The sequence below is a fragment of the Adiantum capillus-veneris genome, chromosome 4 (genome assembly GCF_014529385.1).
Source record: "Adiantum capillus-veneris isolate H3 chromosome 4, ASM1452938v2, whole genome shotgun sequence".
Classification (NCBI taxonomy): Eukaryota; Viridiplantae; Streptophyta; class Polypodiopsida; order Polypodiales; family Pteridaceae; genus Adiantum; species Adiantum capillus-veneris.
The window spans coordinates 96,959,082-96,985,603 of NC_140934.1; the positions used below are offsets into that span (position 1 = coordinate 96,959,082).

Below are 26,522 nucleotides of genomic sequence, written 5' to 3' on the forward strand. Positions count from 1 at the left end.
AAATCAATTTAACTACTTTATTATTAGATTGAAAATACAAAACCAAGTGATAGCTACTTTAAACGTGACCTTGACAAACCAGATGAGCAAAAACAAACAATGCAATAACTCAACTTTTGTGTCCTTGACATAAAGGACAAATCGCCCTAATTAGGAAGTACTCCTTTTAGAATATTTGATAAAAATGTCATGCAATGTCACACAAGACATGTATCAAGAAAGGCAGTAATAAAGGATGAAGGAAAGAAGGGAAATGAAAAAGTACATTCAAACTTCGCAAATAAGAGGAAAATGGGAGGGAGAGAAAAGATTTTGTGGAGTCTACCACAACATTAAGAACATAATGTGATGCAGACACACACTCCCAGTTTTCCTTGAAGGATGTAAAGTGGTCCTTATTCAAGATCGATCAAATATAGCCCAAAAAGGGTCACTCACCAAAGTGAGAGCAGCAAAGAACAAGAACAAATAGGAGACAACAAACTAAAGAAGTAGCTTGTAAATCCTGAGAAACTTGAGATGTGTGTGCGTGCTAGAAAGCCTTTGTGCTTGCCAAGAGCGAGTACATAAAAGATTTGAAAAGGCCCTTTACCCTCCAAGCTGCTTAAATGTATAAGCTGCTGCCCAAGTTTCATCTCTTTGAATTGCACACGGACATCGGCATGAAACATCAAGCTTGTCCAATGGAACCAGTCAACATAACTATCAATGCCAATAGAGACTCCAAATAGAGATTCACAGTCAACCAAAAAGAAGCTTAGTGTAGCGCATATCAACATAATAGATTGCAGACGAGGTTGGCACTATTGGCATCGACTGAAGAAGAAATTGGGACAAATAAGTGCGTCTATCTAGCCTCTCTTTCATTCATGGGCATGGTCCCTAGAACCTGCCTAGCCCACCTCTGACGCCAATTTGGACATCTTAGAAGCACCGATAAAATAATAGGTAACGAAATAGATGTAAGAAAGCTGACATTTCGATTGCAAGTTACAAAAGGTAGTCACACAAGCCAATATAACCATCCGCTCCCAACAGCCCACACACACATATAGGCATAAAAGTCAGCTTACTGAGATTTTAACAACATAGGATTTTACAGCTTACTTTAGAAATGCAGACTTAGCCGCATTGAAGCTGGGTAACAACAAGATGAACTTAAAAACCCCCACATGATGAGCACAACAGTTAGACCTTCAATCCGATGTGGATGCAAAAGAGATCGGAGTTGGTTTGCCCATGGTGTTGAATATGCGATTATGACTACTTTGTTGAAATCCATGCATGAAGCCGCGCAAACCCTCACCATTGTAAATCACATCAGACACGATCAATCACTCTCTCTCTCTCACACACACACACACATTTTTTTTTTTTGTAATGTCAAATTGAATTACAAATGGGAAACCTCAAGGCGAGGAAAACCCATAGAAAGTATTACAAACGATAACTCAGAAACAGTCGTAGTAGAGCTGGTAATGGTTAACAGGGAGCTCGTCCAAGTCATAGGCAACTTGAAGAGATTGTCTAAGAGATATCTTGAAGAAAGAAACATATTCCACTTGAATCTACTGAAACATGAGAAAATTCCGTGCTCTACACACTGTCCATAGTACCCAGAATCAAACCCAGCCGAAAAAGTATGCATACGACCGAAGCAAAGGTGGAAGCACTCCAAATAAACACACATACACACACACAAACACGTACACGTACGCGCACACGGTTGACACGACGACCAACGGAGAGAAAAGGACACGCAACACCTTGCATTTCCCAAAACAAAAATAGCATTTGCATGCATGTCCTCCACCTAGAAAAAACACCCTTCCAAAGTCCCTATGAGTGGTAACTGGTGACCGTTACCCTTTGGGTACCCTCCACATTTTGGAATCGCCTTTAGATTCTGTTTTGACTGCCTAGAGCGTTAAATAGCAGCCACATAAATATCTAGCAGAGCTGCTCTCCTAAGCTTAAATCTGAACTCCCTATGTAGCACAAGCTCTAGTTTGTGTCCTGCCCATTTCTAATGTATTTCTTAAGCCTTGCTTTGGACTGAAGAGAGGTGCTCTTGAACTGAATAGAGCTCAGAGCCTTACTTGGGCTGAAGGGAACTCAGAACCTTGGGCTGAAAAGAGCTAGGCCAAGGCTCTGATGAGTTGAACCCATGTTGTAATTTAGCACACCGATCTCTTCCTAGCAGTGTAAGTACATCGTGCGCATCGTTCTCTTTTTCCCATCACAATTTCAGCAAGTGGCTGGATAGTTCATTACTTTACGTTGACATTGTGAGAGAGAGAATTTGTTTGTTTTTGCTTACAGTGTCAACATAACTACTGTGATCCCTTCGATTTGAGAGACACTCAATTAGAAACCTCTCGGAGCTCTTTGCTCCATGGCGGCCCCCATATCAGCACCGAGCGCCATGATGGATGCTCTTGCACCTTACACCCGTCTCTCTTTATAGCATGGTGTGTAGAGTTTCTAGTAGCTGTTGTGTTCATGTTCCTTATGTTAGTGTAAAAAATGTAGTGAATGTCGGTCAACGCAATGTGGGCCGATTCGGCCTAACTGAATGTGTTACTTACAACTTGTGTGATCATATGCTTAATCCTGGTAGCCACAAATTCTTTTGTGGAAAGAATCCCTTTCTTTCTTGCAAAGTACTTCTCTCTTGAAGTATTGAATTTGAGTAACAATGGGCAAACAAGAAACTTTCCTAAAGCTATTGTAAGCCAATTGCCGGCTTTCCCAGCTAAGCTCCATTGTAGCTGCTGGTTGGCCATTGGCATCATCTTGTTTTTCTTGTTTCCATGAAGCTACTCATACAAGCTATCATTTTCCATGTACTCGTGGATGAGTAACTTCTCTTTGTCTGTCTAAGAATAACCCCACAAAGAGACGAGGTTAGGGTGCTTGATTGTTCCTATTGTTTTTGTCTCTGCCTAGAAATCCCTTGGCTTATCCTTCTCATCAATCTTATAGATAACCACTACGACAATTTGATCGTCCAAGGTGGCCTTGTGGACTATGCCAAAGCCTTTATTGCCTATCTTGGCCTCTTCACAGAAGCCCTTGGTGGCCTCCTTGAGCTCTCTGGAGAATATCTTGCAGAGCCCTATACCTTTATATAAGGTGACATTGATGCTAAGTGACTTTTCTTTTTCCTAAATAGGATCTGTGGGATATGTTGCTTGAGAACGTATAAGTGATCGATAGCTTGTTCATGGAATAATAGTGCATTAGTTCCTTTATGTGCTTCTATGTTTTCATCATATGGAATGAACACTTCAACCTGTAATGAGGGGTAACGTTGCAACCACAGGAATAACACAACAACTTGTAGCATGGATAACGTGTCGTTCTCTCTACAGTGGGTGGTCCTCAGTGCAATGTGCGTGACAATCTCACTCAAACAGACTGAATCTCCTCAAACAGACTGAATAGAAAGGAAACAATAGACGTCAACAGAGCTCACAAAGACACAACAGCAGACCATAACATATGACTCGACTATCTCAAAGACTGATACAGACTCTGGCGTGGAAGCATACTCAGCTCCAGCCCAGGACTCACAGGTACAATGGGGGTGTCGAGGCTCAGATGTGTCGGGATGGTGAAGATGTGCTCTGTGTATAGACTCACTCTAGACGACTACGTACAAGATAATCCCACTGGCCCAAAACAACTACTCATATGTATAATCATCAAGAGCCACCAACGGCTCATAAAGAACATCATCTAAGTCTATCCCCATTGGGTGGCGGTGGTGACCTGGCCACGATGTCCACTAGACCACTCTATCCCTGTCATGTGTCTCTGCCCAACGAGTCTGTCTAGTGTGAACCGACTAGACCAAAGACCAACTGACCAAAGCCCAACTGTAAAGTAACTGTCCTGTGAAAGTGACACTGTAGCCTGATACAGATTGCCCGCCACAAGACCACTAGTGGCCTGTCCCGAAGAGCGCAACTGAAGAACTGAAATATCGGCGATCTACTGTTGGTGGTCGGATGATGGAGGAGGTGGAGGAGGCTGATAGAAAGGTGGGTAAGGAGATGGAGGCCAAGTGTATTGTTGAGGTATAGGCGCCTGTGTCTTGTCCGGCCACCCAGTTTCCAGAGTCTGGGCGTCCACTGACTTGTATACCTTATACATAGCATAAGTGTATAGGGGGCTTCTCACTCTTTGAGTCTCCCCACCCATATCTGTGTGTTGTGTGTCTCCTTCTCTCTCTCTTACTCTCCGTCTGTGGTGCTCCCCGATCCCCTTCAATTGGTATCAGAGCGTAGGTGCGGAGGGAGCGCGTGTGTGTACAGTCATGACGACAGCGGAGAGCCAGTTTCATTCCCGAAATCGCTTCCGCGCGCACGTGCACTTTCAAGAGTGCAAATAGGGTTTCGACTTCGGCATCGGCAAATTCAGCTTTCCGAGAGCGTTTCCAGTAGGTGTCCTGGCGTTTTACCCCCCTTTCGAAGCCATTCGAGCCATCAGAAACCTCATTCGAGCTACGGTTGAGGAGCTGCATTTTTCAGCCCTCTTTTGGCAGTTTATGCTGCGTTTTTGGATCGAAACGGAGGTTTTTGGCATAGATTTCACACCCGGACTCAGATACATGTGATCCAGGAGTCTATCTTGGGGTTTTGACATGCTCCGGACGTGCTCGTTATATCAAAATTTTAAAATTCTGAACGCTGAATTTTTTGCAGCAGCAGTTGTTTATTGTGTGTCGAGGATTCCACACATGGTTTGCTCTTATATGTGAGAGTGATATTTACTGTAAGTTTCCTCACAGGTGGGAGGATACGATGTATGCCTTATGTGGTTTGATGCTCAGGGAGACTAATGTGATTGCATTTTGAGCTCGGCAATGTATGCCTCGAGTATGTTTTTTGGCAGTCACAGGTAGAGCAGATATTTGTGTACTAGATTTGCAGGTGTTTGCAATGATGTATGCAAAGTGTGGAGATTGGTGCATGCATTTGGAGTGCGGTTTGATGCGCTTTGGTTGCTCATGGTTTTGAGCGTGCAGTCAGTTTGGTTACTGGTTTTGTGGCCGTTTTACTGACGAAACTCTGGCGAAATTTTCCTAGAGTTTTATGCGCATCATTTATGCGATCTAGGTAGAGATTGCGGGTTGCACTCAGCATTTGCGTGCGGTGTTCTCTGCAGGTGGGAGATTTGTGCGTGTGTATGCATCGATACCGCACAGTGTGGGCTTGGTGATTAGCTCACAGTTTGACAGGCGTACAGTTATCTTGGCACACTCACAGGAGTGAGTATTGTGATGTATGCTTGTGTGGCTACGAGTTAGGTAGCCGGATTCGAGCACTAATGGCTTGAGGTTTTTCAGCAGGTTTTACAGGTTTACAAGTTTACAGGCAGGTTTGAGGACTTATTTGGGTGGCGCTGAATTTTCAGCCATTGTTTCCTCTTTGCAGGTGTCCATGTATGGCTCAGTTGTAGGCTGATCTGGGACACGTTTGTGACTTGTTTATGCGGCTGTTTAAGAGCTGAATTTTGGGACTGATTTGCAGCCATATTTTACAGCCATATTTGCAGACTTTTGTTGATGCGATTCGAGCCAGATTAGGGCTGATTTGGTTGACATTTGCTACTCATTGTTGGTTGCTCTTTTGCGAGCATTATGGCTGATTTTTCATTTGACTTCCAGCGTTATGGTCTGACACAGTTTGATGGTACAGATTTTGTTGCTTGGAAGGAGCATATGCTTGTTGCATTGGCGGATTTGGGGCAGGATAAACCCTTGCGTGGTTTATCGGCGAAGCCCAAGTCTATGCGTGATGATGATAGGCAGGATCTTGATGAGTTAGTCATGTCTACGATTCATTTGCATTTGGTTGAGTCTGTTTATTGGCAGGTCTCGAGGGAGACTACAACTCATGCTTTATGGCAGAGTTTACATGCTATGTACGCGACATCCATGCGTACAGGGGAGTCTAGTCCCACTTCAATGTCCATGGGAGAGATTGATCCCACACGCAAGTCTCAACGGCATAGAGACTTGACATGTTGGCATTGTGGACATAGAGGGCACATTAGGCGTCGATGTTTCAGGCGTTTGAGACAACGGAGGCGACAGATGCATGATGCAGACTTGGGCATGACAGATGCTAGTGAGATCAGTACGGTGGTTACTGAGTATGCTTGTGACGGCGATGTCACATTTACATCTAGCTTGTCTTTAGATGATCTTATGTCTACGGATTGCATATCGGATTGCACATTGTCTTCACACTGGTTACTAGATTCATATGCTACTTTCCATGTCACGTCACATCGTGAGTGGTTTAGCACGTTTTCTAGTGGGAGACTTGGTTGTGTGCACATGGCTGATGGTGTTGTGTATGACATTGAGGGTGCAGGAGACGTATGTTTGTCCTTGCCCAGTGGTATGAGATTTACCATGCGTCATGTGTGTTATGTGCCAGATCTGAGACGGGATTTGATCTCAGTCAGACAGTTACGGGATAGTGGATGTCAGGTATCGCTGCTTGAGCGATCTTTTGCGTTGCATTTGGGTTCGCTGGTGATTGCGAGAGGTGCTAGAGTTGGCACATGGTACCCATTGCACGTAGTACTGGTGCGAGATGGTCGAGTCTCAATCTTGTTACAGCCATGCAGAGAGCGAGAGACCCGGACAGTCTCTTTTGCTCATGGGTTGCAAGGTGCTTTGCATGGAGTGCAGAGTAATGAGCTCGTTGTGCACACAGTTGGGGTACGACTTGAGCAGTCACACAGAGAGGTGACAGAGTCAGACATGCATGCTTTGCTAGTGACTGAGCAAAGCAGAGAGTCAGTTGTGCGAGATACTTCTATGCAGGATAGACAGGTAGAACGGTCTTGCTCTAGTGAGTCACGACAAGAGGACGTTGTGCAAGAGTCTATGCATACGGAGCTAGAGCATGAGAGCTCTAGTGAGTCGCAGCAGATTGAGTGGTCATGTTTGCAGTGGATGATTGCAGAGGAGGCTGAGATGTCAGCGATTATGCAGTCATTCCTTTCTATGCTCGACAGTGAGCATGGGGATATAGTTGTGCAGAATATGTCTTCCAGGAGCAGGACAGCCGGATGCACACGATCACAGCCAGCCAGTGGGCATCGGTTGAGAGCGATTTTCTCTCGCCTTTTGTAGTCTTTAGACTAGGTTCCCTTGCTTAAAGGCACAGTCGCCTTTAAGTGGGAGGTTGTTGGGGTATAGGCGCCTGTGCCCTGAGAGTCTGGGCGCCCACTGACTTGTATACCTTATACATAGCATAAGTGTATAGGGGACTGCTCACTCTTTGAGTCTCCCCACCCATGTCTGTGTGTTGTGTGACTCCTTCTCTCTCTCTCACTCTTCGTCTGTGGTGCTTCCCGATCCCCTTCATGTATGGTGAGGGATAGTGGCCATGAGGAGGGTACATTGGGTATGGAGTAGCCACCCCATGAGCAGCAGGCTGCGTCGGGTGAGGGTGAGTAGGTGGAGCTGGTGGAAACCCAGGAAAAGATTGGGCAGGCTGAGAGGGTGGAACAGGTTGTTGGAATCCAGGGAAGCTGTAGAAGTGCTGAGGAAAGGATGGGGACTGGGAGGGGGAGGCCATAGAGGGTCCATGAAATTGTGATAAGACCGATCCTGCTGGCTTAGACTCCATATTGGTAGGATTTACTTTCTTTGCTGTTTGAGAATCTCCTGAATGTGCTTTGGAAATGTCCGTCTGTGTCTGTATCTGTGTTGCCATAGCAGGAACTTGCGGAGAAACCGGGGTTGTAGTTGTAGTTGTAGTTGTAGCTGTAGCTGTAGCTGGAACTGTCTGTGAAATGGCTACAGCTTAGTATTTTGCACATGAGGGACATAGTGTATGTACCACAGGAGAGAGGTCCTAAACTGCTGCGGTCATATCATTTGCCTCTTTTAATTGTTTTTGCTGAGTGTGGACAATATGTTTGAGGTCCACTACCTGTTGAGTTAAGATTCTTATGCGATCTTGAACTGTAGCAATGAAATTGTCCTTATCCATCGCTCGTTGAAGATGAGCTTGCACTTCCCTTGTCATACCGTCATAGCAAGCGCGATGCAGACCGTTGGTACCTTGCAATGAGAGGGCTACATTCATAATCGTCGAAATGGCTCTTCTGTCCGCCTCTAAAAGTCTGTCGGCCTGAGACGCAAAAGTCTCATATATGTCATGCTTTTCAGATGTAGGTGTCCCAGAGCTAGATGCCCCTGCAGTACCCCTAGGTGTCCCTGCACTAAGAGTAGTATGTGATGCTGACGACACAACTGGAGGTTGTGTTTTAGTGACTGCAACACTACTCACAAGAGGTGGTGTGAAAGTTGAGGTGGCCACAGAAGTAGACATACACACTGTTGGTGTTGTAGTATGGACGTTAGAGATTTTGACCTGTGATTTTGAGAAGGGTAGTGTTGCTAGCTGCTCAGACGAATCTTTTTGTACCTTTGCCCTCTTGCGCAAGATGCCTTTCCCTTTGGCCATTTTGGAACGGTCTTGCTCTTTTGGATCATCTTGAAGGGTGAGAACTGCTGTTGCATATGTCTTTTGCTGCATAATCTGCACTACCCAATACATAATAGGGGTTGCATAGCAATTGAACCTTTCCGCTTTCCCTTTACGTTGAGTCCGGAAACGCTTTGCCCTGTCCTGTAGCGCTTTAAACAGTAGATGGTGAAATGGATACGGCAAGCAGTGGTAGAGATAAGAAAAAGCATCGCATATTGCTGGAGAACCCGGAGAAGATGGAACCCCTGTTCTTTCCGGTGTGCGCAGTAAAAAATAATACTGTAACACTGAATACAGCTGCTGATTCCAGCAAAAGTTCTTGACAAGTATTTGCAGTTTCTTCTAGTGAGAGATTCGAGAAGGTTTTGGTTGCGGGCAGAGGTGCCAACATAGTCAATATTCCCATAGCCTGTCCGATATTCTCCATTGTAAGTATAGTACCATTCAGCTTTGGAAAAGTGAGCAAGAGGGAACTGTAGCAGGGCTACAGTGTCACTTCACAGGACAGGCAGTTGGACAGTTAGCTACAATTGGTCTGGTTCACACTGGACGGACCCTTTGGGCTGGGAGTGACACGTGGTAGGGTACCTACGGTGGTCTAGTGGACATCATGGCCAGGTCACCACCACCACTCAATTTGGAGATAGACTTAGCTGGCTGGACATTTATGAGCCGTTGGTGGCTCTTTATGGTTGTACATATGAGTAGTTGTTTGGGGCAGTTCTATGATCTTGTACGTAGTCGTCTAGAGCGAGTCTTACACAGAGCACTGCTTCACCATCCCTGCACATCTGAGCCTCGACACCCCATTTGTACCTGTGAGTCTTGGGCTGGAGCTGAGTGTGCTGCCACGCCAGAGTCTGTACATGGTTCTTTAAGCTAGTCGAGTCCACATGTTCTGGTCCACTGTTGTGTCTCTGTTGTTATCCATTGTTCCTGTGTTTCATTCTGTTTGAGAGAGTTTCCATTTGTTTGAGTGAGATTGTCACACACATTGCACTGAGGGGCACCCACATTGCACTGAGGGGCACCCACATTGTTGAGAGCACGACACATTATCCGCGCTACAGGTGCTCTCATTTTGGCGATCACGGTGGGACCTCAACTGAAGTCTCACTCTGTTGAGTAGCTGGTTTCTTCGCCTCGCCTGTGCAGCCTGTTGGCCTGGTTCAGCTTAATCTAGCTGGTCTAGTCTCTCGCCTTGTTGGTCTGGTCTTCTCTCGCCCTGGTCCACCCAGTGCTCGTCCTGGTCTAGTTCTTCTCGTCCCTGGTCTAGTCCTTCCTCGTCCTGATCCAGGCCAGGTGGTCTAGTCACTCGCCCTGGTCTAGTAGAGTTTAGACCAATGTTCAGCCAAGTGAAGGTTGTCTTGCCCAAGTGAAGGTCTTCTTGCCCAAGTGAAGTTCGGCATAAAGAAATGCCAGGCGACCGTGTTCAACGGGGACCTTGAGGAACTTATTGCCTTCAAACCCCACATCGGACCTGAGGAGATTCAGGTAGCTTCGGAATATAGATACTTGGGCATCTTAATAGACAGCGAAGTCTCGATCGATACTATCCTTAAGGATAGGATTGAGAGCGCACGTAAGTCTTTATATGCCCATAAACATCTTCTATGCTCTAAGAAAATTCCGATGTGGTCAAGGTTGGCCTTTCTCAAGGCGTGCGTCTTCCCAGTGGCGACTTATGGAGCGGAGATTATGGGCTCACATGACATGAGGAAGTTGAACCCATTAGAGACGCTTATAGCAACTGGAATGAGGTGGGTAGTCGGTAAGGCCGCGAAGTCGAGTTCTGTGGCAGCAGCAACTCTTCACCAGGAGTTAGGGCTCCCCCCCGTACCAGCTTACTGTGCAGGACAGAGGGTACGAGCTTTTACCAAGTACGCAGGTCTAAAGACTTGGATTGCAGATTTGGTTAATAATATACCAGAATGGAACCAATTCAAGAAGTGGACCTGGTGTAAAAGGACAAAGTTTTGGGGGCAGAGGTATATCAACGGCGCTTCTGTTGAAACCGCAAGACAGGAGAGCTGGAAGCTCTGGGAACACTCACATCAATGTGTCTCCCTTGATCCTTATATCGAGAGGAAGTATGAGGACACGCGTGGATACCTCTATAGGCAGAGCATTGGGAAGAACCCCGGTGGGATGGAGGAGAAAGTCTTGTTACTAGCAAGAGTGGATGGCTTAAGGCTTAAGGATAAGATTGAACGGGCACAGTCGAGGACTTGCCCGTTATGCGGAATGGAAGAAGGTTCAAGGTCACTTACGCACTTGTTGGTACAGTGCCCTGAACTGGACAATCTCAGAAGCTCAATACGACCCTGTTTGGAACATGCTAGACGGCTGTTAAACAATCCGAGCGGTGAAGATACCGAAGTGTTACTCCTGGGAGGAGAGATTAGCGGAAAGCGATTGCCAGGATGGGTTGTCCCCCGTGGGGCCCATAATGGTCGTCGTGGACCGCAGCTGAGGAGTGCCTATGCGGATAACGTTGCAGCATTCCTCTGCGGGGCCGTACCGCGATACTACAATGCTCTGGCCCGTGAGGGTGTTGAAAGCTCGTAGGGCTTGTAGTTATTGCGTACGGTGCGGTCCCGCCTAACATGGTCCTGGGGCTTTCCGAGCGGGCCTTGGTGACCATGGTTGGCCGGATCGGGATGCCTCCTTTGAGCCGACGCCCACCTTGGGTATGGCAGTCCTACCGGACATCCGCTGGACGGGGGCCTTTTTCTACCAGGCGAAAATCTTGGAGTACCTGGGCAAGATTTAGTACGGTCTGTGAGTTACAAGGGTTTGTCCCTCTCTCTCAGCCTTGGTCCTTAAATGCATCACTGAATTCGTTTGGTGATTTCCCGACGTTACCCTCGGGTGGCGTGACTAACAAGGGAACATGGACTGACTAACATGGCATGAAAAGACTTTTTACTCCCCCGAGGGGGAAACTTGCTTCCATTCCCCATTGACATGCCACGATACGGCATGGAAGCGCTTTTCCCTTTGTCGGCAAGTCCGCAAGGTAATTTGTCTTTGACTCGTTTGCGTGCACGCGAAGCAAAGGCAGTTCCTTGCTGGCTTGCCGGCTCTAGCCCAAAAAAGTAAAAAGTAAAAAAAAGGTCTTCTTGCCCAAAGCTTAGTGGGGTTGGCGGTTACTGCATGACACATACAAGGAGGTCTTTGGAGCGTCAAAGTGCACTACTGAGTCCTCTGAAGTACTACCACAACCCTTGGTGCCCAGTAGAAGCATATTAACCCCATCACCCATACCTACTCATACGGCTACCTCCATTCCTTCGACCGGTTCTACATCCTCCAGGTCACCTTCTCCGGTAAGGCTCTCTCCCATTTTGTTACAGCAAGCTAGGGAGCAACAGACTCAGGAGCAAGAGGCCATGGAGGAGCTCACAAGTGTTCTGGCAAAGGTGAACATTAAGTTCCCTACCTTTAAAGGTCTTTCCGCAGAAGATGCAGACGACCATGCTCAGAGGTTTGTCTCTCTTTGCAGAGGTCGTGGCCTCAACAGAGAAGACGCATACCTGGTGCTCTTCCCGTCCACCTTGGATGGTCTTGCAGATAAATGGTACAGTCAGTTTGCTGAAAACCACTTTACTACTTGGACCATGTTAAGACAGCAGTTCTGTGAAGCTTTCCGACCAGGGGATTATCAAGAGAAGATTCTAGATGAGTTGGCCAACCTGTTGCTCCAGCCCAAGGAGACATTTGTAGAGCTCATGACCAGAACAAAGTCCCTGGTCGCCAAACTGCCTCAGCAACCAGGGGAATTCATGGTGAAGAAGTGGGTAGAGAAGGCTCTGCCTAAGACTTCTCAACAAAAGCTCAGAGAAAGTCTCCGTCCTAAAGCCAGTCTGGAGGACTTTGTTGCTACTGCTACTAGAATAGAGGGAGCAAGAAGGCAGTTCACTGACTCTCCTCAGTTAGATACTGCCCCTGTACTCGTGGACAGTCCATCAGACCCCTTGACTTCTTTAAGAAGGGAACTGGAAGCCCTAAAGTTACAGCGGGCCCTTCACGAAGAGAGATCCTTCTCTCTCGGACAGGAGAAGCCTCCACATCAAGAGGCTTATGATCAACTTAAAAGAGAGTTAGAAGAGCTCAGGTCTCAGCAGGAGACTAAGGCTATGGTATGGTGTAGTTCATGCCGCTCTCCAGGACACCCTCCACAGGACTGTCTTATTGCCACTTCTGCGAAAAATCGGGTCATGAAGATAAGGATTGCTACTATATAAAGGGATTGCACAAAATACAGCAAAGTCTTGGTCCTACTCTCCAACAGGGGTTAGCACCAGCATCCCACATGGTTTCCCACTACAGCCATCCCAACTACATGCCACCTTTGCTCAATACCCCTGCTGTCCAAGGTATGTCAAGTACTTTCCCGACTCAAAGTTTTTATAATACTAATGCCACCTTGGTTAAGCCACTGCAAGTGGAGGAGCCTGTTGGTGTCCTTACTCGGGCACAAAGAGCAGCTCTTGGTCTCAGTCTGCCCACAGGTCCACCTCGCCAGTGCCCACTTCCTCAAGCTGGTCTAGTTGACCCAAAGGACGAGTCCTTCAAAATTGCTCAAAGCAAACCAACTTCCTTGTTATCAGACATTGATGGAGCCTTCTTGGAAGCAGTGGCTGACTTGGAACAGATTAAGGTCCCAAAGGGAGCCCAGTTCGAAGGCGCCAAGCCCACAGCAGAAGCCATCTTGAAAAATACTTTTCAGCAGGTGTCACTATACGACAGGCTAAGGCTCGACGCAACACTTAGAAGTGACACCCTGTCAGTCATTCAGTCTCTGTACCCGGGGGCTGGGCCTAGTGGCGGGCACCTCCCTGTACAACCCTCAGAGTCTTATTTGATTTCCTATCCATCTGCTCCCCTCACCGATTATAAAAGTCCTCGTTTCACTGTATCTGTCCTTGGGCACCAGCTATCCGGCGTCATCGTTGATGGTGGATCTGGAATCAATTTGATGCCCGAATTCACTATGATGGCCTTAGGTCTAAAGCCTACCCGACTTGCTCCTTTCACTGTTACATTGGCCGATCAGAGAACAGTCTACCCAGTGGGCATAGTCGACAAGGTTCCTCTGAAGGTACAAGATTTCACTTTCAACTTGGATTTTGTGGTAGTTAATCTTCCCCAGGTAGAGGGAGGTTATCCCTTGCTGATTGGTAGGCCATGGTTGCGACATACGAAAGCACTGCACGACTGGGGAAACGACGCCATGTGGATACATACTCCTGGCTCTCCTATGCAACAAATTCGTCTCGAAGGAGGTATGGATCGTGTCAGTCAGCATAGCTCTTTGTCAGTAGAGTCCAACCCTGACTTGGAGCAGCCGGTCCCTCCTGATGGGTCCGATGAAGACTTACTGCAGTGGTTAGAAGCTACCTCTTCGATGCCATGCTATGTAGTCTCTCTTCAACCTTTGCCAACAGATTCACCCTCTCCCCCTGATCCTAAACCTGAAGCTACAGCTGAAGCCAGTAATCCCAGCCAGCCAAGTGAGCCAGAACCAAGTGGACCGGTCTCTGGTGCCCATCCTTCAGAGGGTCCCTTAATGGAAACCATCGGCCTGGGTGAGCCTATAACCCACCATAGAAGGGGGAAAAAGTCTCCCTTACAAGAGTTGGCCAACATCCCACCTCCTTCCTTAGCCTCTACCCCATGTGACTCTCCACCCATGCCGGAGCACTTTGAAGTATCTAAGGATTTACCATTTGCAGAGCTTCCATCAGGATGGTTGCAGGAAGAGTATGCTGATTTCAACATTGATCAGACGCCAACTCATAATGTCCAGAAGCTAACAGAGGCGGCAAGGTCTTCTCTCCCTGACGCAGCCTTGCCCACTGCACGGCCTGACCCAGTCAGAGAGGTCAACCTAGGCGGCCCTGACAACCATCAGCCCATCTTGTTAGCCACTTGGTTATGGGATCACCCCGCTCTACTCGACCTGGTAATCTCTTTCGTGCGCTCTTTCAAGGATGTGTTTACCTGGTCTTACCATGATTTGGAAGGAATCCTAGCAGAGCTAGGAGTCCACACAATTCCTCTGGTTGAGGGGGCTAAGCCGGTCAGAGGACGGGCTTACAAACTGAATCCCAAGTATGCAGAAGCAGTCAAAATCGAGTTGGAAAAAATGCAAGAAGAGGTATTATTGTACCAGTAGAGCACTCAGAATGGTTGTCCCCTATGGTTATTGCCCCAAAGAAGCAGTCCAACAAAATTCGAGTTTGCGTCGACTACCGGGCTCTGAATAAGGTCACAATCCCGGATGGATTTCCGACACCTTTCACTGAGAGAGTCCTTGAAGATGTCGCTGGCGCCATGTATTGTATAGTTTTATGGACGGGTTCAGTGGTTACAACCAGTTAGGAATACATCCTGACGACCAAATCAAAACAGCTTTTGTGACTCCCTGGGGTATTTTCATCTACACTAGAATGTCTTTGGGGCTTAAAAATGCACCGCCTTCTTTCAATCGCATAGTATATCTCATCTTTTGTCCTCTGCTCACTGATCAGCTTCGCATATTCATGTACGACTTTTCCACCTTCTCCGGTGCTCAATGTTCGACTCCAGTAGAAAATCTAAAGGAGCATCTTGCTCAACTCTCTGCAGTCTTCCTCAGGTGCAGAGAGGCACGTTTGAAGCTCAATCCGAACAAGTGTCATTTTTTGGTCACAAAGGGCACACTGTTGGGCCATGTGGTGTCTGCTCAAGGTTTGGCACCTGACCCAGAGAAGATAGTGGCCATCTTGAAGTTACCTCCTCCCATAAATCCCAAAGGTGTTCAGAGCTTTGTGGGCCACACCGGCTATCATCGCAGGTTTATACGTATGTATGTACAGGTGGCTCAACCATTGACCCGGCTCACCAGTGCTGCTGTTCCCTTCCAGTGGTCAACACCTGAGGCCGAAGCATTTGCATACCTCAAAAAACGCCTCACTGAAGCGCCTATTCTAGTTGCCCCGGATTGGGCCCTACCTTTTCATGTGCATATAGATGCCAGTCTGCTGGCTATGGGTGTTGTGCTGACTCAGCCTAGCAAAGAGTTCAACTTGGATCGCCCTGTACATTATGCAAGTCACTTGCTCACCAAAGCAGAGCGCAACTATAGCACCACAGAGAGGGAAGGTTTGGCTATAGTGTATGCTCTACAAAAATTTCGTCACTATTTGCTAGGGATCCACTTCACAATTATTACGGATCACCATGCCTTGCGCTATCTGCTTAATAAGCCACAGGTCGCAGGTCGAGTATGGCGATGGCTCCTCCTATTCCAAGAGTTTGATTTTGAAGTGGTACTCCGTCCTGGTAAGCATCATGTAATGGCTGACCACCTCTCTCACATTCACACAGGTGAAGAAGCTACCGGGATTGCGGATGACTTTCCAGATAGCAGTCTTTTTAAAATCGATACAACACCGGAATGGTACGGCGAAGTCCTACATTTTCTCTCTACTGTGCTGTACCCAGAGAAAGCATCTCCACTGCAGAAGAGGAGATTACTGTTGAAGTCCAGGTCTTTCACTCTGATTGGGGGCCAGCTCTACAAATCGGGACCAGATGGTGTTTTGAAGCGTTGTGTCTCGCCTCATGAGGTGGAGCATATTCTGGAGGATGCCCACAATGGTCCCACTGGTGGCCATTACCCTGGTCACATCACCGCCCAAAAGATTCTACAGAGTGGTCTATGGTGGCCCTACGTTTTTAAGGATGCAATAGCATATTCTAAGGTTTGTGATGTGTGCCAGTGCTGTGGGCCGAAGCCAAGTAAGCAATCCAACCGTCCTCTGCAGGTCTCGATGGCGTGGCTACCTTTTGAGAGATGGGGCTTGGACTTTGTGGGTCCAATATATCCCTCGGCTCAACCAGGTAGTCGCAAATATCTGCTAGTGGCTACAGACTATGCAACAAAGTGGGCAGAGGTAGTGGCGACAGTAGATTGCACTGGCAATACAGTAGTCAAATTTTTATATGAAAATATTTTATGCAGATTTGGATGTCTCTTAGAGATCACCATTGATAGGGGCAGTCATTTTGTCAATGACCTGATCTCAACTTTGTTGGCCAATTACAAGATTTTTCATCGCAAGTCGTGCTCTTATTACCCTAGAGCCAATGGGCAAGCCGAGAGCACCAACAAGGTTCTGATCGCACTCCTGAGGAAAGCATGTCATCTCCATCCAGCATCGTGGGCTCAGGCTGTGCACGGCACTCTTTGGGCATACCGCACATCTTTCAAAGCAACAATGAATCAAACGCCTTTTCAACTCGCTTTCGGTTTGGAAGCCATAGCTCCATTTGAGTTCAACTCCGGATCCCCTAGGGTGGGGAGTCTGCGTGCAAGTTGGGACATGGAAGCTGCTTCTATATCCCGTCTTACCTTATTGGATGAAAGCCGCCTTTTAGCTTCTCATGCTCTGCAAGCGGAGCAACTTCGTCGCAAAGCGTTGCATGATCGCCACCTCAGAAAGCCAAAAATAACGCAAGGCACATTGGTGCTACTCTATCAGGCAAAATATTTGAAAAAAGCAAAGAAGCTTGTTCCAGCTTGGCAAGGGCCCTTCGTCAGGATTAAGTGCTATCACTAGCCCTAATCATATACAAAGCTAATAATGATAGCCATCTCACCACCATATGATTATCAACTCCCCAGTCGGTATTTCTCTAGGGCTTACAATCTTCATCTCTTCTCCAAACTTCATCATGGCAATTCTTATCTTGGAAAACTCCCCTTGTTTCACTGATGCATCATGTATTGTTCTGACTCTGTCTCTGCTACATTCTGTTCTTGTAATTTTCGAATTCAAGTCTCATTTAATAGCCATTTTGATTATGGGATAATGTTCGAAGATTAAAGCAGCTCAACTGCATCTCCCTTTTTCGTCTCTAACTTAATTTTATTCTCTATCTCACAGCATTTATATCTAGCTCTTTCTCTCCTCCTTGTTCCTTCCTTTTCTACCGCATTGTTCCCTTGCTCAATAAGTATCTTAGCATCTCTTAACCTTCCCCATGTTCTCTCCTCAGCTGTGTTCCCTGGCTTAAATGAGTACCACATAACCCCTGCGGTAAGACTCGGTCCAGATTCTTAATTCCCCTCACTTTTTCCCTTATCTACACCTCATCCTGCCATTAAATTTCCCCGCCCTTTTTCCACCTATTGAACCCCTAGACTACCCCTCTCCAGCCTCGCCCTCGCCCTTACCTATCCAGCCCTCGCCCCCTTTATTGAACCCTAGCCCTCGCCTCAGCCCTGCAAAATTCGGCCCATCCTCCCTTGCCCTCGCCCCTACCTACCCTCCCCTGCCCCTCGCACCTACCCTCCCTTGCCCCTCGCCCCTACCCTCTCCACACCCCCTCGCCCCTATCCTCTCACACTTCCCTCGCCCCTACCCTCTCCCAACCCCCTCGCCCCTACCTACCCTCTCTCATCCCCTCGCCCCTATGCAACCAAAGCACTCGCCCCTATCCACTCTCATCCCCTCGCCCCTATCCAACCAAAGCACTCGCCCCTACCCTGCTTCTTGCAACCCTCGCTCCTACCCAACCCAACCCCCGCCTTACTTCCCTCGCCCTTACCCTACCCAAATTCCTCGCCTTAACTGCATCAATCGCTTTGTTGAAAGCATCGTCAGCTTTGGGATCGCTTTGAAATCGCTTTGCCTGATCGTCAGCTTTACTTTTTCCATCGCTTGTGAAAGTACAGGCTTCTAGCTTCTTGTTTAATCAAGCTTTTTCAGAGTTCGCCCTGCACACTGCAGATTGACACAACTAGGGAGTTTTCTTTACGATGGCTGGTACAAGCAAACAAGCAAGGAAGAAAAGAGCTCTCTCTCCAGAGAGGCCAACTGAGACATCCCAAAGTTCTGCAGAGGAAGAGGATGTGGATACATCCAGCCATGGCCTCACCGATGTGTCCTCCACTGATCACAGTGATGAAAACTACAAGGAGTCCGACTCAAGCTCTGCTTCCGACTCAGAGTCTTCGAGCAACGAGGAAGAGGATGAAGAAGAAGAAGCTGTAAAGAACCAAAAGAAGAGGAAAGCCATCATGCAGGTATTGAGTCATCAAATTCTTCGGCCTCCTTCCAAGACCCAAACCAAGTTCACATTGAACTTCCATCTGCAGCAGCCTCATCCGTCGCTTCGAGAAGTCTTATCAAAAGACCAGCTACACAAGCTAGGTCTGTCAGCATTAGCAGACACCGAGCTGCCTTCGGATATTCCCATGGATATGGTGCATGCACTCCTCAAGTTTTTTCCCAAAGTCAAAGGACACCCACTGACTGCTACATGAATAGGTAACGCTTTGGGGATGACAACCTTTCCTACAGTAAAACCGGCTACGCGCACCTATTCACAACTTTCGAAAGATGCGACAATCGAGGCATGCAAAGAGCTACTTAGTACGAGTCATGCTGACTATGCAAGGAATAAAAAGCTCTGGGCCATTTTCAAGTATTACTTTTTGGTCATAGATCCTAAAGTCAGCCAGGGCAAGGGCAAGGGCAAGAGCAAGGGCAAGGGCAAGGCCAGATGTGACATGCCTACTATATTCTCGCACTGCGAAGGCCTATACTGCCTCATGCACACCATCATGTGTGGCTTTCATCAAATTTTATTTACCTCTTTACAGTCGCGGGCAAAAAGATTCAGAGCTCAGGTGCAATCTGTGCAATCTAGCTTTCAATGCTTCGCAGCCCCAATGTTGGCCTGGGTCATTAATATACCTGTTAGTCCTATGGATGTGGATGCGACGATGCAGCGTAAAAGCTCTAAGGGAAAAGGGAAAGATATTGAACAAACAATGGATCTATCTGAAAAGCCAAAGAAAAAGAGAGCAAAGGTAGTGAAGGACACAGTAGAATCTTTAGTATCCTTACCAGTTTCAGAAAGCCAACAGCTTCGAGTGAAGCAACCAGTTCGACGTTCCTCGCATACGGTCGCTATTGATTCGATGGTAAGTTCGGGTGGTGCAGATCACACTATGCATGTCACAGCTGTGGCTTCTACAGTGTGTGTTCCTCTCTCTACTGATGCTATTTTTACCCCTACCACCACAGTGACTAGCTCCCACGTCCCAGTGGCAGTTGCTTCTTCTCCTATGCCTAGTCCTGCAGCAACCACTCCTACCATCTCTACTTCGACAAAGAGGCATGCACCTAGTCCACCGCGAGCAGTGCCACTTGTCACACCAATCCCACCTGCTGTACCACTCGCCAACTCTCTTCACCCTGACACTGTTACAGGACCTTCCACAGGGTCGGACTCTTCATCATTTTTTCGGCTATCGGAGGATATATTGCAGGAGTCTAGGCAAGCCATTGCCACCATTGAGCTGGGAGCAGAGCGTTTAGCAGCCACACACCAGCGTCACGCAGCTACTTACGCAGCTATGGAGGGAGCTCTGAAGGTTGCTGAGAGCGCCATCGCTGATAGGGATGCCACTATTTTCGCACTCCAGCAGGCCCTGAAGTTAAAGTCTCAAGTGATTAGTGACCTTCAGAATCAACTACAAGGATTTAGAGAATTGCTGTTACAGGAAAATAGGGCAACGCAGCCTACGATGATGGGTATGGGATATGGGTGGACTGGAGCAGGTACACCAGTGCAGCATGCAGCAACGGGTCCTTCTCAGCAGTTTATGGGACTTTACTCACAGACTCTAGTTCCCCAGACTCCAGTTCCCGTTCAGTACTACAATCAACAACAACAACAACAGCAGTATCCTCCTCCTCAGAGGTTTCAGTCTTCACCATTGCCTCAGATGCAAAATATGACTTGTTGTGATGGAGTTGCTGGAGCACATCGGCATGGCTGTGTTACTCGACGTCCTCAGTACACTACAGGACAGGTGCTACCATCTGCCTAGCAGCAGGTGGCTGGTCATTTCTCAGGAAACACACTTACTGACAGGAGAGCTCGCATACAGCAAGGCCCCACAATCGATTTGATGGCTCCACCTCCAGAGGCTGATACTTCGGATGCAGTAGTGGCCACCACTCTATCTTTTGGATGACAGATTCAGGAACTCACCATTGTACATACTAGTAGTTTTCTTTCACAGTTTGTCTTCCTCTCACAGAGACGGTGAGCGGTCTTGTGGCGGGCAACCTGTAGAGCAGGGCTACAGTGTCACTTCACAGGACAGGCAGTTGGACAGTTAGCTACAGTTGGTCTGGTTCACACTGGATGGACCCTTTGGGCTGGGAGTGACACGTGGCAGGGTACCTACGGTGGTCTAGTGGACATCGTGGCCAGGTCACCACCACCACTCAGTTTGGAGATAGACTTAGCTGGCTGGACATTTATGAGCCGTTGGTGGCTCTTTATGGTTGTACATATGAGTAGTCGTTTGGGGCAGTTCTATGATCTTGTACGTAGTCGTCTAGAGCGAGTCTTACACAGAGCACTGCTTCACCATCCTTGCACATCTGAGCCTCGACACCCCATTTGTACCTGTGAGTCCTGGGCTGGAGCTGAGTGTGCTGCCATGCCAGAGTCTGTACATGGTTCTTTGAGCTAGTCGAGTCCACATGTTCTGGTCCACTGTTGTGTCTCTATTGTTATCCATTGTTCCTGTGTTTCATTCTGTTTGAGAGAGTTTCCATTTGTTTGAGTGAGATTGTCACGCACATCGCATTGAGGGGCACCCACACTGTTGAGAGCACGACACATTATCCGCGCTACAGGAACTTAGCTTGGCAGTAGAGATATTGCAAGACAAATCGGCCTGAGCCAAATTTTGAAACCCAAGTGTATCATTTGTTGCTGAGAGAACACATCCTTGAGTGCCGGATTCGACGCCTGTAAATGATATATCATTAGTAAAGGTACCTTGGAGAGGGCACCAGACGGGCGAGGCACCTGGAGAGTGGTGACCTTGTCAGCAGTGACTGATATAGGTGAATCTTCCTCTAAAGATTCCTCCGAAAGCTGCTCTGAACTAGGAGCATAGTTTGATTTACTGTAAGAGCTATCCCCAGAGGCAGAGGACTCTTCCTCTGATTGGAGATGCTTTTCTCTATTCCGAGTACGAACCATCTTTATAAGCTGTTGCAAGGACTTCCACTGAGAAACTTGGGTAGTAGGGTGACGGAGCTTGGGAGGCACCCTGGCTATGGGAAGAGGTTGGAGTCAGGAGGACGCTTGGCGCTTCTGATATGAAGAAGTTGAGGCCGATTTACTTTTAAATTGAAGCTAAAGCCTGGTAAGTAATCTTTCGCTTTTTAGATGTTTTCCTTTTTTAATGTGCTTTTCTGGTCTTTGCTTTTTTTTTAAATTTTTGATTGCCTTTGGCAGCAGCCAAGAGATGAAGGCGCTGGGAGGGCGAGGGCTGAGGAAGGTGAGGGACTTGAGGGGCTTTAGGCGCGAGGGCGAGGGGTTAGGTGAGGGCGAGGTGGAGGGTCGAGGGCGAGGGGAAGAGGAGGGCTAGGGCGAGGGCGAGGGCGAGGGGAGGGAAAGGGCGAGAGGCGAGGGCGAGGGGTTAGGTGAGGGCGAGGTGGAGGGTCGAGGGTGAGGGGAAGGGGAGGGCTAGGTCCAAGGAGAGGGTGAGGGGGTGAGGCGAGAGGCTTGGGGGCTAGAGGCGAGGGCGAGGGGGAACAAGGGCGAGAGGCGAGGGGCTAGAGGCGAGGGTATAGGGGCGAGGGCGAGGGTATAGGGGATAAGGGGGGCGAGGGCGAGGACGAGGGGAAGGGGAGGGCTAGGGCTAGGGCGAGGGGTGAGGGAATGGGAGAGGGCGAGTGGTGAGGGGAGGGAAAGGCGAGAGGCGAGAGGCTAGGGGCGAGGGGATAGGGGAGGGCTAGGGCTAGGGAGAGGGGAGGGACAAGGGCGAGAGGCGAGGGGATAGGGGATAGGGGAGGGGGAGGGAGAGGGCGAGGGCGAGGGGGAAGGGTAGGGCGAGGGCTAGGGGTAAGGGTTAGAGGGCGAGGGAGAGAGTAAGGGGGTGAGGGGCGAGGAGAGAGGGAAAGCACTAGGGCGAGGATTAGGGCTAGGGAATTGGGTTGAGAGGAGAGACAAGGTCGAGGGTAGCAGAAAATAAAGAGGGAGTTTTAACGCGTAGGAAACTATCCCAGAGACCTTAAAGATTCAGCTACGACCAATCTATGTACTTGATTAATAGAAAGCATGGATGGTTGCGAGGTACTGAGAAAGAATCAGTAGTGGTAGATAAAATGCAAAGTACCTTCATAAATACCCCGGGGACTCAAGGATCCGAAGGCATTTATGCATAGCAAAAGAAAGTATTTATGCATAGCAAAAGAACTGAGTTTCACTTGAGAGGCAAAAGCTGTGAAAAAGGATTGAGTTGAGATCGAGGAGAATAGGTTATGCCCAAGACTAGAATCTTTCCTACACACACAACACAGAAGGGATTTACACAGGGAGACAGACAAAGATTGAAGACAGAGAGTGAAGGGTAGAGTTTATCCAATTCCAGAATCAAACCCATTGAGCTTAACAAAGTCTGCAGAAGGAGAGCTGTCTAAGGAAGGGGTGTATGAGATAAGATGACAAGGAACAGCAAGGATGCCGAAGATAGTGATTCTGAAGTTATTTAAAGGTTCAGAAATTGGCAAGCTCAACATATGATCGTAGACCGGTTAGACCCTTGAGCGGCAGCTTAAGCATGATACCATTTGATCCGAGATCCATTGACTAACGGCAGTGGAACTCCTTCAAGAGTGGCTAATTGTACAGCTCCGTGGGGTAGAATCTCCATCACCTTATATGGTCCTTGCCATGCTGGGACCAACTTCTTTGCTTTCTTCAGAAACTTGGTTTGATAAAGTAGCACCAGTGCTCCTTGCATTATTTGCGGCTTTCTGAGATGGCAATCATGCCAGGCTTTACGACGAAGCTGCTCTGCTTCCAGATCCAGTGAAGCCAAACTTCGGCTTTCATCCAAAAGGAAAAGACGAGAGACAGATGCCGACCCCAAATCTCCATTGGCACGAAGACTGCCCACTCGCGGAGATCCTGAGTTGAATTCGAAAGGTGCTATGGCTTCCAAACCGAAAGCCAATTGAAATGGGGTGTGATTGGTTGTGGCTTTGAAAGAAGTTCGATATGCCCAAAGTGTATCGTGGATAGCTTGAGCCCAAGTCGAGGGATGAAGATGACATGCTTTCCGCAAGAGTGCTATCAGAACCTTATTAGTGCTCTCTGCCTGCCTGTTTGCTCTAGGGTAATAGGAACAAGATTTTCGGTGAAAAATCTTGTAGTTGGCAAGCAAGGTAGAAATTGTCTCATTCACAAAGTGACTACCCCTATCACTGGTGATTTCCTAGGGACATCCAAACCTGCACAAAATATTTTCGTAGAGAAACTTGGCTACCGTAGTGCCAGTGCAGTCCGTTGTTGCTAGTACCTCTGCCACTTTGTTGCGTAGTCTGTAGCCACCAATAGATACTTCCGATTGCCGGGTTGGGCAGCGGGAGTAATTGGACCTACAAAATCTATGCCCCATCTCTCAAAGGGTTGCCATGCCATAGAGACCTGCAGAGGACGGTTTGACTGCTTGCTTGGTTTAGCCACAACGCTGACATACATCGCATACTTTTACATAGGCAATTGCATCGCGAAAAATATAGGGCCACCATAAGCCACACTGGAGAATCTTCTGTGCAGTAATATGACCAGGGTAATGGCCACCAGTGGGACCACTGTGGGCATCCTCCAAAATATACTCGACTTCATGAGGGGAGACACACCGCCTCAGAACACCATCCTGCCCTGATTTGTATAGCTGGCCCCCAATCAGAGTGAAAGGCCTAGACTTCAGCAACAGGCGTCTCTTCTGCAGGGGAGAAGCATTCTTTGGGTAGAGGCCAGTAGAAAGCAGATGTGAAACATCGCTGTACCATTCCGGAGTGGTATCCACCTTAAAGAGACTGCTATCAGGAAAGTCGTCAGCAACCCCTGTTGCTTCTTCACCAATGTGAACGTGAGAAAGGTGGTCGGCAAGGACATGATGTTTGTCGGGCGTGAGTACCACTTCGAAATCGAACTCTTGAAATAAGAGTAGCCATCGCCATACTCTACCTGCAACGTGCGGCTTGTTGAGCAGATATCGCAGGGCATGGTGATTAGTAATAACTGTGAAGTGGACCCCTAATAAGTAGTGCCGAAATTTTTGCAGAGCATACACAATAGCTAAACCTTCCCTTTCTGTGGTGCTATAGTTGCACTCTACCTTGGTGAGTAGGCGACTCGCATAGTGAACAGGGCGATCCAGGTTGTACTCCTTACTAGGTTGAGTCAGCACCGCACCCACAGCCAGTTGATTGCCATCTGTATGCACATGAAAGGTGAGAGATCCGTCGGGAGCTACTAAGATAGGCGCTTCAGTGAGGCGTTTTTTAAGGTATGCAAAAGCTTTAGCCTCTGCCTTTGACCATTGAAAGGGAACAAACAGCACTGGTTAGGCGGGTTAGGGGTTGAGCCACCTGTGCATAGTGCGTATAAACCTGCGATGATAACCTGTGTGGCCTACAAAGCTCTGTACCCCTTTTGGGTTGATGGGAGATGGTAACTTTAAGATTGCCACGATCTTCTCTGGTCAGGCGCTAAACCTTTAGCAGGCACCACATGGCCTACAAGTGTGCCTTCAGTAACCAAAAAATGACATTTGTTAGGATTTAGCTTTAGGCGTGCTTCTCTGCACCTGAGGAAGACAGCAGAGAGCTGAGCGAGGTGTTCCTCTAGATTTTCCAATGGGATTGAATATTGAGCACCTGAGAAGGTCGAAAAATCGTCCATGAAGATGCGAATATGATCCGTAAGCAGAGGACAAAAGATGAGATATACCGCATTGAAAGAAGATGGGGCATTTTTCAACCCAAAAGACATTCGAGTGTAGATAAAAATACCCCAGGGAGTCACAAAGTCCGTTTTCAGCTGATCACCTGGAAGGATGCCCAACTGATTGTATCCACTAAACCCATCAATGAAACTGTACAATACATGCCCTGCTACATCTTCGAGCACACGCTCAGTGAAAGGTGTTGGGAAACCATATGGGATAGTTACCTTATTCAAAGCATGGTAATCTATGCACACACGGATTTTATTGGACTGCTTCTTAGGTGCTATCACCATGGGTGATAACCACTCAGAGTGCTCCACAGGTACAATGATCCCTGCCTCTTGCATATTTTCTAACTCTGACTTGACCCGCCTCAGCATACCTCGGGTTGAGCTTGTAAGCTCGGCCTCTTACAGGCTTAGCCCCTTCAACCAGAGGTATAGTATGGACATCCAATTCTGGTGGGATCCCCTCCAAATCCTTGTAGGACCAAGCAAAAACATCTTTAAAAGAGTGTATGAAAGAGACTACCTGATTGAGTAATGCGGGATGCTCCCATAACCAAGCTGCTAATAGTACGTGCTGAGGGTTGTCAGGATCTCCCAGGTTGACTTCTCTGACCGGGTCCGGGGGTGTAGGTGGAGAGGGTGCTTCTGAAGATGAGAGGTGAGCTGCCTCCTGGAGCTTCAAGATATCATGTGCAGGTGTTTGATCGATTGGAAACTCTGCATACTCTTCTTGTACCCATCCTGGTGGGAGCTCCTCGAAGGGTAAATCTTCAGACCCAGACATGACAGAGTGCTTTTGTAGGGGGTCCAACTTGGGAGATGCTACAGGAAGGGGGAAATCTTTGGCGAGTGCATGCAGAGGAGATTTCTTTCCCCTTCGGTGATGTGTTATAGGTTCCCCAAGACTGAGGGCTTCCATCGGCGGATCATTCAAAGCATGAGAATTTGGGGCTGACACACTTACTTCTTCGATTGTTGTACTGTCCGCTGTAGGACTTTGGACATCTGTGTCCTCCTGAGGAGTTTGAAGAGAGAGTGTTAATGGCGGCACAGGTGAGTTTTGAATAGAGACCATGTAGGATGGCATCGATGTGGTAGCTTCCAACCATTGTAGCAGGTCCTCGTCAGACCCGTGAGGTGGGATGGGCTGCTTAGGGTCGGGGT

At 48.0% G+C, this 26,522-nt stretch overlaps 1 protein-coding gene across 3 annotated transcripts in view; it reads left to right on the forward strand.

The window, feature by feature from the left end:
- The first annotated feature begins 1,902 nt into the window (after positions 1-1,902).
- Positions 1,903-26,522, forward strand: part of LOC147459656 (putative RNA-dependent RNA polymerase 3) — a 63,952-nt gene continuing 39,332 nt past the window's right edge. Inside the window, exons 1-2 of one of the 3 annotated variants that reach the window (XM_086510878.1) lie at positions 1,908-2,204; positions 2,323-2,471. The gene's annotated coding sequence lies outside the window, so the exon portion shown is untranslated. Of the gene's footprint in view, positions 2,205-2,322; positions 2,472-26,522 lie in introns of all 3 variants that reach the window. The other 2 variants (XM_086510880.1, XM_086510879.1) reach the window with 2 other exon arrangements.